Source organism: Calonectris borealis, unplaced genomic scaffold, assembly GCF_964195595.1.
Source record: "Calonectris borealis unplaced genomic scaffold, bCalBor7.hap1.2 HAP1_SCAFFOLD_40, whole genome shotgun sequence".
NCBI lineage: Eukaryota > Metazoa > Chordata > Aves > Procellariiformes > Procellariidae > Calonectris > Calonectris borealis.
In genome coordinates, this window is record NW_027441454.1 from 1,578,793 (window position 1) to 1,592,084 (window position 13,292).

The window sequence follows — 13,292 nt, forward strand, 5'->3', positions numbered from 1 at the left end:
TCCGTCCGTCGCCAGCAGCCCCAGTGCCGTGTAAACCTCCCCGTGGTCAAAGAAGCCAAAATTCTGCCGATGGCACCAGCCCCTGAGCCACGTGTTGATCCGATGAGTTTTCCTGTTCCTTTCAGTGTTCCGCCCTGCCACTAAAGGGATCGAGGGAAACACTGCCTGTGCTCCCGATCCTCCCACCAGTTTAAACATGTCTGCTTAGTGCTGTCTTGTCAGTGCATCCTCTGTTTCGGGCACCCTCTCCTGGTATTGTAATGCTACCCTAAAATGAGAGGATAGATGCGGCTAGCATCAAAGGTCAAATACATACCTGTATGTATAAGGGGATAAGGAAGGAACGGCACCGCTGTTCTAGCGCTGAAAATTAACCAGGCAGATTAGCTTTCTAGTCCTTCAGCTGTGAACATTGCAGAAACAACTGGTAGAGTGGTGAATGTTTGGGAATGATGAATGTATGCTGTAATGGTGGAGAGGCCTTCAAAAATGCGTTACTCTCCTTTTAGTACGCTCTTGAAGGTCAATGTATGAAGAATCCATGCTGTGGTAATCTAAAGGATGTCCTTGTCCTTCCTCAACTTCAGGAGGTACGTGGCTGTCATTGCGAGCCTGGTGGTGTTCTAGCAGTGGCAGGGAGCATGCGCCTTTCTATTTGTACACCAATTGCACAGCAGCCTTTGAATTGCCTCTGCTCATGGGACACTTTGGATGATGTGTGAATTGTTTGTTAACGATATCAATGGTTGCATGGCTGATTCATGATGAGTAGCGTGCAGATACAGACCTATGAGTATGTGGAATCTCAGCAAGTTTTCAAATTTAATAAATATTTCCTAAAATATTGTAGCGTTTTCAAGATTATCTTGAAACAAATACTGGCAAAGACCTTTTTTCTTTTGTCACAGGTCTCCTAAATCATATAAAGGCCTAGGACCTGCTTTCAGGTGACATTTCTACCACTGTTTTTAGTCAATATAGCATATGTAACACATTTAGTATTTTGGCACTTTCATGGCTAAGCCAACAGTGCTTGGGCTTCCACAGAGAAACCCTGTTCTAAAGACGATGCTGCTGACATTTTTGTTATTTGTCAGGTGACTGGTTTATTTCACTTAAGTAAACGTGCACTTGGAAGTGTCTAGACTATCACTGTTCTTTCTTAGAAACTAAAGGACTCTATCTGGTACCTATTTGTAATACTAGCGATAGACAGGTTGGCTAAAGTTACCTTCGTATTTTGATGGTTATTTAAGAACACAGAACTGTTGTACAGACTTCATATTTTTGATACTTACATAGCAGAGACAAAATATTTGAGGACTTCCTCTTGCACTGTTGTGTTCTATACCTGTAAGTCTTAGAGTAATTTGTGACAAAGTCGAAATAGGATTTTGGGGGTTTTTTTTAGTTGCACTGAATGTACCAAGAGAGAGCAGGTTATTTATACGAATAAATTTCCACATTCACTAGACTATCAGAACATAATGTTTTGATGTTCAGGTTTTATAATCTGTTTTCACTGCTTTATGTTTTTGGTACAAGTGCTTTATTTGAAGTTCTGATCACCTTTATTTCTTCTTCTAGAAGTCAAACTGAGCCAGGGAGTGGAACACCAAAAGCAGTATGTAAAAACACAATCTCACCCTTTTTTCTGCACACTGCACTTAATTCTAAACAATGTAGCCTTGGATTAATTTTCCAAACATTAACTTAATATATGTTCCAGTAAAACATAGTACATGTTGTAAATACAATGTATTTGATTCAGCATAGTCAAACCTGAGTAATGCCATCATTTGCACAGTTCCAATGTGGCTATTGGTGTTCGTGCCTAGCAATGCATTGTATTTCATATTGGATACGCCAGACTATTTCCTGAATGACTTTGTGTTCTGCAGGTAATGCACGATCGTTTTTAGATCACGCAGGTTCAAGGTTTGCACAACTGAACATGGTGCCATGTCCTACATCTGCCTGTGTATAGCTAGGAATAAGTATGTTTGTGTAGCTTGTTGTGTGCTTTTTGCTCCTTGCAATAAAAATTGTTTGGAGTGTATTTTTTGCCATTCTGACGTTGTATCACTTAGGTTTTGTTTTTAAATACTTTTTTTTTGCCTAATGGTTTTTGAAAATGTTATCAAAAACCACTGAGAAACCATTATTGTTAAACTTGGTACTGTTTCTTACTTTTGACTTGGGGGTTCAAACAAATACCAAAACCAACATATCCCATATGTTCTGAGGACAGTTCTGTGCAGCTGAATGCTTCCTTTTCATGTCCTTAAAGACTTGGGTATTTGTTCCTAAAACTGTGTTAATTGAAGTGATATTGTTTGGGCCCCTCCGAGTGCATAAACGTCTTTAATAGATTGCCGTGAATGTAAATATCGTTGCTACACAGAGTGGTATGCTAAAGTTCTGCATTTGATCTTTCCACTTTATCTGTCGAAGCAGTTTAGTTTAATAGTTTGTTTGCAAATGAGAACACCTAAAACCCAGTGTACAAATTTTGGCACAAGGTTAGAGCCTGGTGCATTTGTGGGTAAAAATCCCTGTCATTTTTCTTAATCTCCGCCTGCAGTACATTTTTGGATCTGGGTGACTTCAGGGCTGGATGCTGCTTTAATTTCCCAAAGGCTAAGCTTTCCTTTAGGATACTGCCACTTTGAATTTACATTTGGAAAAGGGGCAGCATTTTTCTACAGGTTTGAAAACACTGCCGTTCTGCTGCTAAAATAGAAATAAGTAACACAAGGAAATACTTGGCTGGTAATGGTCTAGATCTTGATTTGCCGCTTGGGTCAAATACTATCTGTAACTACACATTTCAAAATAGTCCTTATAGGATAAAAATTACTATGTGGTATTTTTTATTTAATCTTTAAGTATAACTGCTTTTTCTTCACTAGAATAGCGTGAGGCATTACACTAACCCTGGATCACTGGATCTGATCACTTGATAAGCTGTTAGGATAACTTAATCTAGAAATTCATGAACTCTGGGTCTGTGTTCTGTGAAGAATACAGCCTCTGATTCTCGTGGAATGGTACACAATCAACTTAAAATCAAAAACTTTTCGTAGGTAGGTCTGAAAGCACTAAGTCTAAATCTGGCATCCGTAATTCTATCACTGACTGGTTTGAATTCCTTTTTGGACATGAATGCCTCTCATTGGGAGTTTGAGTTAGTTTAACAGTGACCCTAGCAGTTAATGTAATGCATTTATGTAAACCGCATTTATAGTATTTGATCTGATTCAGATGGGGTTTTCTTTCTTGACAAGTTATTTTTCTCTTTGTTTGCTAGCATGTGCATAAACACAAATCACATGTTCATAAATAAAGTTAACATTCCTTTAGTCTCGTGTGTTCCCTGGCATGTCTGTATTACATGTCTAAGTGGCACCTTGCCATAAGCTAACATAGATGTCTCAAAAAAAAAATTAAAAAGAAGGAAAAATCCTGGAGGGGGAAGGAAGACTTAGTGTTAGTTAGAACTAATTAAAGTAAAGGAAAGACAAAGCAAAAACATTCCTTCTTGTTTGCTCTGACTGTACCTGATTTGGGTTGTGGGTAGCCATAGGGAGGGTGGAAGCCTTGCATCTCTCTTTACACGTCCTCTCTCTCTCTCACTGTAGAAGCACTGCGGCCTCAGGTGCTTCTGGTGTTGGAGACACAATTAGCTTTATTCTTAAAGCTAACCCAGGTCTTGGTCTAAAGTGTGGTGGGGTTTTTTTGTTTTGGTTTTTTTTTTTTTAATACACATATTTCTGTATGTATTTCAAAGCAGAACCTGGATCTTAGTGTGGTAGGAATAAATCACTGCAAAGCTCGCCGATTATTGTTGAACAGTAAAGCAGCAAAATTAAAATTAGTTGAGATTTTTTTAAAAAGGATGCACAAAAGGTTATACTTTGAATATTTCTTCATTGTCTTGCTCTTCTGTTAGCTGTCATTCTACACTTCCAAATTTGTGCTGCTGTCCTACTGTTACTACAGCCAAATCAAGAAAGTGGATCCTTTTTGTTTTAGTGTTACTAGTTCAGTAACTGCAAGGGTCTCTGGTTGGTATTTGTCCTTACAGGCTGCAGAAATGCAGAGTCATGCCCGTTGTTTTAGCGCCGTCCAGCACCACTGTGATCCTTCCTGGCTGAAGCTTTAGTTTAGCCAAGCTATCGGGTTTTAGGAAACCACTCTAATTTAAATGTAGCACTCCAGCAGTGAGACCAGCCTGTTCCTCCTATTTCCTGTCCCCTTTCCCACTTGCTTTGTGTTAGTTTCTGTTTAGTCTTCTGTTTGAAATGGGAGTGAATACATTGACTGTCAATGCTGGGGTTTTGGGTTTGGTTTTTGGTTTTGGGGTTTGGTTTTTTTTTTCCAATTCTTCTGCAGTATTATCTGAGGGCTGTATACAAGTTCCATGGAGATGTTGTTTCTACTTGACTGATTGGAGGAACTGGCAGGAAGAAATTCTACTTCAGTAGAAATTTAAAGGGAAAAAAAAGACACAAGAATGTAGGATCATTGGAAGATGGCCTTTGGGCAAACGTACTAAATAGTACATTAATTATCTATCTGCTGCTTTTGATAATTGTTGTTATGCAATCATCTCCTTTAAGAAATTAGTCTGTTGCCTGCAGGCCATATAATAACTGCTTCCTAAAAAAGACAAGAACTAGTTAATAGTTTATGAACTGTTCTGTTTCAGTTACTGGTCAATACTAGACTGTTTCATGCTAGACTTCAACAGAGAGCTTTCCTAACTTCTTGTTTGCTTCTGAAAAACCACTAAATGACAGTGGTTGTGCCTGCCATGAGGGAACATAGGCTGTTTTTCCACATGTAAAAAGGAGTGGCATATGGAGCGTGAAGCTGCAAAATACTTGATCAGGCTTCCTTTTTATCATAACTAGGTACAAAACATTCTGAAAAGAAGGAAATTTGAAAGAAGGTCTTTTTTTCCAGATCTGGGTGCTCCTCTCCAAAGGCCCATTTTCAAGAACTCTTGAGTTCGTAATACAGTACTGTTGGATGTGCTTTCCTAAACGTATAGAGAAGGCGTGATGAACTGGAGTGAGGAATCATCTTCTGCATGTAGATTTTTTTTTTCCCCAGAGTCTGCAAAAACTGCTCCCTTGAATTCTTCCACTGCATTAGGTAATAAAGGACAAGAGCTTTTTCCAAGGAAGGGTTTTAATCTCTCTTCTGATCAGTTTAGTGACCTCTTGAGGAGAGCAGTTGCATTTACATTCTATGTTTTTGAGGCATAATAAGCAGTGATTCAAGTGTCTTTCTGATAATGTTTTACTAGGGTCAGCTTAACTGCTGCTTGTGGCATAATATAATTCGATATACTGGAAAAGGAACAAGATACGAGTTACCCTTTTTACTTGTGGAAAAACTGCACGTCAGTATTAGTCCTCAATAAGCACTGCAGCCCATTACTAACCAGTGGCCTGAGGACTTTGTTCCTGCAAGCTCTTCCAGTAGGGAGCTGAGAGGCAGGATTGTGGTTGCAATGGAGAAAAAAATCACAGGATTGTGCTCTGAACCCATGTTTTCATCATTATTAAAAATTGGTTTGGGTCTGATAGCAAGGAGAATACTATTAAATTCTCACACTGCCCAAACTATTTGGATAGTACGGCCTGTGGCCTAATAAAATACAAGAAATCCGTTTTCTCAGTTTTTGAAGGCTACTCCTTCACGGTAAAGCCCTTTAATTCAATAATTTGAGCAGTTTATTCTTTTTCTAGACAAAGTGGTGGGTTCCTTTTATGGCTGATGTCTTGGACTGGTGTTTTTATTTGGGTTTTGTGGGGTCTGGTGAGGTTGGCATTTTTAAACTTACTGACAGGAGGGGCAGAGTTCATCTTTCAGGGCTGATACGGCTGTGCTTTACTTTGACAGGCAACTACTGTGTTCCTAAAAGCATAACCATGTGCGTTTACAAATGATGAGACGTTAACTGATTAATTTACAAGCCACACTGAAAAGACGTTTCCTGTAGTGATGCTTCCTTCTCAAATAAATATATATTTTAAAATCCTTTTTAGCTGAAAATTGAAAGCTTCCTTACCCCTTCGACTTTTAAGCAGCTGTGAGCATTTGACAAGGGTTCCTCTCTGAGATATTCCGGAGGAAAAGGACCTGGGGGTGCTGGTTGACAGCCGGCTGAACATGAGCCGGCAGTGTGCTCAGGTGGCCAAGAAGGCCAACGGCATCCTGGCCTGTATCAGAACTAGTGTGGCCAGCAGGAGCAGGGAGGTGATCGTGCCCCTGTACTCGGCACTGGTGAGGCCGCACCTCGAATCCTGTGTTCAGTTTTGGGCCCCTCACCACAAGAAGGACATGGAGGTGCTGGAGCGTGTCCAGAGGAGGGCAACGAAGCTGGTGAAGGGCCTGGAGCACAAGTCTGATGAGGAGTGGCTGAGGGAACTGGGGTTGTTTAGACTGGAGAAGAGGAGGCTGAGGGGAGACCTCATCGCGCTCTACAACTCCCTGAAAGGAGGTTGTAGCGAGGTGGGGGTTGGTCTCTTCTGCCAAGTAACAAGCGATAGGACGAGAGGAAATGGCCTCAAGTGGCGGCAAGGGAGCTTTAGACTGGACATTAGGAGAAATTTCTTAACTGAAAGAGTGGTCAGGCCTTGGAACAGGCTGCCCAGGGAAGTGGTTGAGTCACCATCCCTGGAAGTATTTAAAAGACGTGTAGATGAGGCCGTTAGGGACATGGTGTAGCGGGTATGGTGGTGTTATGCTGATGGTTGGACTCGATGACCTTAGATGTTTTTTCCAACTTTAATGATTCCATGATTCTATGATATCCACAAACCCCAAAGGCCATGGAACAGAAAGGGACAGGACACTCCAAACGACGTGGCTCAGAGCCAGGACAAGTGCAGGACACCCCCAAACCCCACAGGTCATGGACCAGAAAGGGACAGGACACCCAAAACCCCATGGCTCAGCGCAAGGACACTGGCAGGATATCCCCAAACAGCACAGGCCATGGACCAGAAAGGGACAGGAAACCCCAAACCCCGAGGCTCAGGGCCAAGACACGGTGCAGGACACCTCCGAAATCCCACAGGTCATGGAACAGACAGGGACAGGACACCCCAACACACGTGGGTCGCACCTAGGACACTGGCAGGACACTCCCAAACCGCAGAGGTCATGGACAAGACAAAGAAAGGGCACCCCAAACCCCATGGGTCAGAGCCACGACATGGGCTGGACAAGCCCAAAACCCACAGGTCATGGACCAGAGAGGGACAGTGAAATCCAAATCCTGTGAGTTAGGGCCAGGACATGGTCTGGACACCCCCAAACGAAACAGGTCATGGACCAGAGAGGGACCCGGAACCCACAACCCCATGGCTCAGGGCTGGGACATGGACAGGACATCCCCAAATCCTACAGGTCATGGACCAATCAGGGACCCAGAAGCCCAAAGCCCGCGGGCCAGGAAAATGGTATGGGCAGGACACCCACAAACCCCACAGGTCATAGACCAAACAGAGATGGGCAACCCCAAAACCCGTGTGTAAGAGCCATGATGCGGACAGGACAATTCAACACACCAGAGGTCATGAAACAGACGAGGACACGGGACCCCAAACCCCATGGGTCAGAGCCAGGACATGTGCAGGACACCCCCAAACCCCACAGGTCATGGACCAGACAGGGACAGGACACCCCAAAACATGTGGGTCACAGCTAGGACACTGGCAGGACACTCCCAAAACACACAGGTCATGGAGCAGACAAAGAAAGAGCACCCCAAACCCCATGGGTCAGAGCCAGGACATGGGCTGGACAAGCCCAAAAACCACAGGTCATGGACCAGACAGGGACAGGGTACCCCAAAGAACATGGCTCAGCACAAGGCCAATGGCAAGGATATCCCCAAACCCCACAGGCCATGGCACAGAAAGGGACAGGACATGCCAAAATATGTGAGTTACATCGGGGACACTGGCAGGACACTCCCAAAGCCCACAGGTCATGGACAGTCAGAGAAAGGACACCCAAAAACATGTGGTTCACAGCTCGGGCACTGGCAAGACGTCCCCAAACCCCAAGGTCATGGACAGACATGGAAAGGGCACCTGAAACCCCATGGGTCGGAGCCACAACATGGGCTGGACAAGCCCAAAACCCAAAGGTCATGGACCAGAGTGGGACAGGGAACGCCAAACCCTGTGGGTTTAGGCCAGGACATGGGCTGGACACCCCCAAACCAAACAGGTCATGGACCAGACAGGGACCCGGGACCCTCAACCCCGTGGCTCAGGGCTGGGACATGGGCAGGACATCCCCAAACCCCACAGGCCATGGACCAGACAGGGACAGGACACGCCAAACCCTGTGGGTCAGGACAAGGATATGGGCAGGACTGCCCCAAACATCACAGGTCATGGACCAGACACGGACGGGCCACCCCAAACCCCGTGTGTAAGGGCCACGATGGGGACAGGACACTTCAACACACCACAGGTCATGAACCAGACAGGCACAGGGCACCCCAAACCCTGTGGCTGAGGGCCAAGACACGTGCAGGATACCCCCAAACCCCACAGACCATGGACCAGAAAGGGACAGGGCACCCCAAACCCCGTGGCTCAGGGCCAAGACACATGCCGAACACCCAAAACCCCACAGGTCATGGTCTAGACAGGCACAGGACACCCCACACAACATGGCTCAGTGCAAGGACACTGGCAGGATATCCCCAAATCCCACAGGCCGTAGACCAGACAAAGAAAGGGCACCCCAAACCCCATGGGTCAGAGCCACGACATGGGCTGGACAAGCCCAAACCCCACAGGTCATGGACCAGACAGGGACAGGTCACCCCAAACAACACGGCTCAGCGCAAGGCCAATGGCAGGATATCCCCAAACCCCACAGGCCATGGCACAGAAAGGGACAGGACACGCCAAAACACGTGAGTTACAGCAAGGGTACTGGCAGGACACCTCCGAAACCCCACAGGTCATGGACAGTCAGAGAAAGGGCACCCGAAAACATGTGGTTCACAGCTCGGGCACTGGCAAGACGTCCCCAAACCCCAAGGTCATGGACAGACATGGAAAGGGCACACCAAACCCCATGGGTCGGAGCCACGACATGGGCTGGACAAGCCGAAAACCCACAGGTCATGGACCAGAGCGGGACAGGGAACGCCGAACCCTGTGGGTCAGGACAAGGATATGGGCAGGACAACCCCAAACCTCACAGGTCATGGACCAGACAGGGATGAGCCACCCCAAACCCCGTGTGTAAGGGCCACGATGGGGACAGGACACTTCAACACACCACAGGTCATGAACCAAACAGGCACAGGGCACCCCAAACCCCGTGGCTGAGGGCCAAGACACGTGCAGGACACCCCTAAACCCCACAGGCCATGGACCAGAAAGGGACAGGGCACCCCAAATCCCGTTGCTCAGGTCCAAGGCACGTGCAGGACACCCAAAACCCCACAGGTCATGGTCTAGACAGGCACAGGACAGCCCAAACAACATGGCTCAGCGCAAGGACACTGGCAGGATATCCCCAAACCCCACAGGCCATGGACCAGACAAAGAAAGGGCACCCCAAACCCCATGGGTCAGAGCCACGACATGGGCTGGACAAGCCCAAAACCCACAGGTCATGGACCAGACAAGGACAGGGAACCCAAAACCCCGTGGCTCAGGGCCAGGACATGGGTATAACATCCCCAAACCCCAAAGGTCATGGACCAGACAGGGACCCGCAACCCCAAACCCTGTGGCTCAGGGCCAGGACATGGGCAGAACATCACCAAACCCCAGAGTTCATGGACCAGACAGAGACAGGGAACTCCAAACCCCGTGGCTCATGGCCAAGACACGTGCAGGACACCTCCGAAACCCCAGAGGTCATGGACCAGACAGGGACGGTCCACCCTTACACACGTGGGTCGCAGCTGGGACACTGGCAGGACACTCCGAAACCCCACAGGTCATAGACCAGACAAAGTAAGGGCACCAGAAACCCCATGGGTCAGAGCCACGACATGGGCTGGACAAGCCCAAAACCTACAGGTCATGGACCAGAGAGGGACAGGGAACGCCAAACCCTGTGGGTTAGGGCCAGGGCATGAGCTTGACAGCCCCAAACCCCACAGGTCATGAACCAGACAGGGACAGGACATCTCAAACCAGGTCACAGTTAGGGCCAGGGCATGAGCTTGACAGCCCCAAACCCTACAGGTCATGAACCAGACAGGAACAGGACACCTCAAACCAGGTCACAGCTAGGACACTGGCAGGACACTCCCAAACCCCACAGGTCATGGACCTTGCAGCTAAAGGGCACCCCAATCCCCATCGGTTTGACCAACGACATGGGCTCACCCCAAACAACATGGCTCAGCGCAAGGGCACTGGCAGAATATCCCCAAACCCCACAGGCCATGGACCAGAAAGGGACAGGGTACCCCAAACCCCGAGGCTCAGAGACAAGACACGTGCAGGACTTCTCCGAAACCCACAGATCATGGATCAGACAGTTACAGGACACCTCAACACACGTGGGTCGCAGGTAGGACACTGGCAGGACTCTCCCATACCCCACTGGTCATGGACTAGACAAAGGGGACCAGAACCAGAGAGGGACAGGAAAACCCAAACCCTGTGGGTTAGGGCCAGGACATGGGATGGACACCCCCAAACCCCACATGTCATGGACCATAGAATCATAGAATCATACAGGTTGGAAAAGACCTCTAAGATCGTCGTGTTCAACTGTCAACCCAACACACCATGTCCACTAAACCATGTCCCTAAGTACCTCATCTACACGTCTTTTAAATACTTCCAGGGATGGTGACTCCACCACTTCCCTGGGCAGCCTGTTCCAAGGCCTGACCACTCTTTCAGTAAAGAAATTTCTCCTTTCTCATGCTGTTTCCTCTACAAAGAAAAGCTTCATCCTCTCTGAAAGCACCCTTCAAGCAGCTGCAGGCTATTACAACATTGCCCTTGGCTATTACAACATCATGAGGCCAAAGCAGCCCAGCTCCCTCAGCCTCTCCACACAAGTCATGGGATTCAGCCCCTTCACCCCATCTTGGCAGATGTCCTCTGGACCTTCTCCAGATCCTCCCTACTTCTGCAGAACATGGAGCCCCACACCACAACAGATTTATTTCAGATGTGGCCACACCAGTGCTGAGTCAAGGGAGGAGGTAACTGCCCTTGGCTGGGTGGTCATGTTCCTCCTAATTCAGCCCCATATGCAGCTGCCCTTAGTAGTGGTCAGCATGCTCCACTGGCTCTTATAAGCATCCCTTGTAGCAACCATGGCCTTCTCCTCAGGCTCACTCCTTAGCCGGTCAGCTCCAAGCTTGCCCTGATACATGGAGCTACTCTGCCCCTGAGGCAGGACTGGCCACTTCTCCATGCAAAACTTGGTGAGGTTTCTGTTGGCCACCCTGTCCTGTGGTGCCTCTAACAAGATGACAGCATGAGGAATTGTGGGACATGACGGACAATAAAAGGAGGTACTAGTGGACTTGCTGAGCAAAGTAAGAATTCCCAATGCAGAATTCCCAGATCCACCAACAGAGGGCACCAGGCAAGCAAAACCAGGGCCAGTGAGGAAAGGGAAAACAGAGGCAGGCTTCTTGTATGAGAGGGTTTGAGGATGACCAAAGGGAAGAACCTGGGAGGGGGGAAACAGGGAGGAAGAGAGTTGGAGGTGAAGCAAAGGGTACAAGCAGGGCTGTTTGTGGGCACCTATCAAGTAGCCCTCAATCTCGGCGGGAAATCAGCATGGCTGGGCACACCTCTGATGTGCCCGCACAGGAATGCACACAGCAAAGAGGAGGAATTAGGAGTCTGTGGGCAATGCCCGAGCTATAATCTCACTTAGATAGCAGAGACACGGTCAGATTGCACACACCACCACTGGAGTATGGCCATGGATGGAAGGTGCCTCTTTAGGAAAGATGGGGCAGGTCAGTGAGGAAGGAAAGTTGCCCGGTATGTGGGCGAGCAGAAGGAAAGCGTGGAGCTCTGCCTGGTGGCAGGTGATGAGCCAGATGAGAGCTGATGGATTAGTGGGCAGACCAACGTGGGTGACGCTGTAGTTGGTGTCTGCTATGGTGTCTACATATTAGGAAGAAGCAGCAGATGAGGCCTTCTTCAGACAAGTAGAAGCAGCTTCTCATTTGCAGGCCCTGGTCCTCATGGGGGACATTACCCAGCTGGACAACTGCCTGAGGGACAGCACAGCAGGGCACAAGACACCCAGGAGGTCTCTAGAGGGCACCAAGAACCTCCCGAGCATTCAGAGAGGGTGTTAGGAAAGCCAAAGCCCATCTCGATCTCAATCTGGTAATTCAATCTGGACGCGAAGGGCATCATGAAAGGATTTAACAATGACGCCAGCAGCAAAAGGAAGGCTCAGGAAAAAGTGGGCCTGCTGCTAGATGGGGTGGGACCCTGGTGACAGAGAACACAGAAAGAGCCAAGGTACTCCATGCCTTCTTCCTCTCTGGAGGAGGAAGTTTACTGGTAAGACCAACCTTCAGGAATCCCAGGCCCCCAAGACCAGAGACAAGGAGCAAGGAAGACTTACTCTTGGTGCAAGAGTCTCAGGTTAGGGAACATTTAAACTCACTGCACATGCGTAAGTCCTTGGGACCTGAGGGCATGCACTCCTGAGTGCTGAGGAAGTTGGCTGATGTCATTGTAAGGCCACTTGAAATCAACTTTGAGAGGTCATGGGGATTGGGTGAGGTTCCTGAGGACTGGAAGAAAGCAAATGTAAATCCCATCTTGAAGCAGGGCAAGGAGGAGGATGCAGGGAGCAGTCAGCATGTCTCCCGTTATATCCCCATAGACAAGGCGAGCAAGTATGGACTAGATAAGTGGAAAATGAGATGGATGGAAACCTGACTGAAGCCCAGAGGGTTGTGTCCAGTGGCACAAAGTCCAGCTGGAGGAGAGTCACCAGTGGTGTAGCCCAAGGGCTGATACTGGGTCCCATTCCATTCAACCTTTCATTTCAGTTCTGGGTGATGGGACCGAGGGCATCCTGAGCAAGTTTGTGGATGATACAAAATTGGGAGGAATGGCTGATACACCAGTGCACTGGGGAGATCCCGTTTTATTACAGAGAGATTATGGGGGAGCTCCGCCCCAGGGTTAGACACACTCTTACACAGGCTCCAGGTGAGACAGAGCAGGTTCATGACCTGATTGAACGTTTCAAAAAGCTCTGGCTGACTGAGTGAGGGGAGAAGTCAGGAGGGT

General features: G+C 47.8%; 1 protein-coding gene across 1 annotated transcript in view; it reads left to right on the forward strand.

Annotated features, from left to right (window-relative positions):
* Positions 1-13,292, forward strand: part of LOC142076290 (antigen WC1.1-like) — a 143,291-nt gene that overhangs the window by 122,862 nt on the left and 7,137 nt on the right. The window lies entirely within an intron of this gene.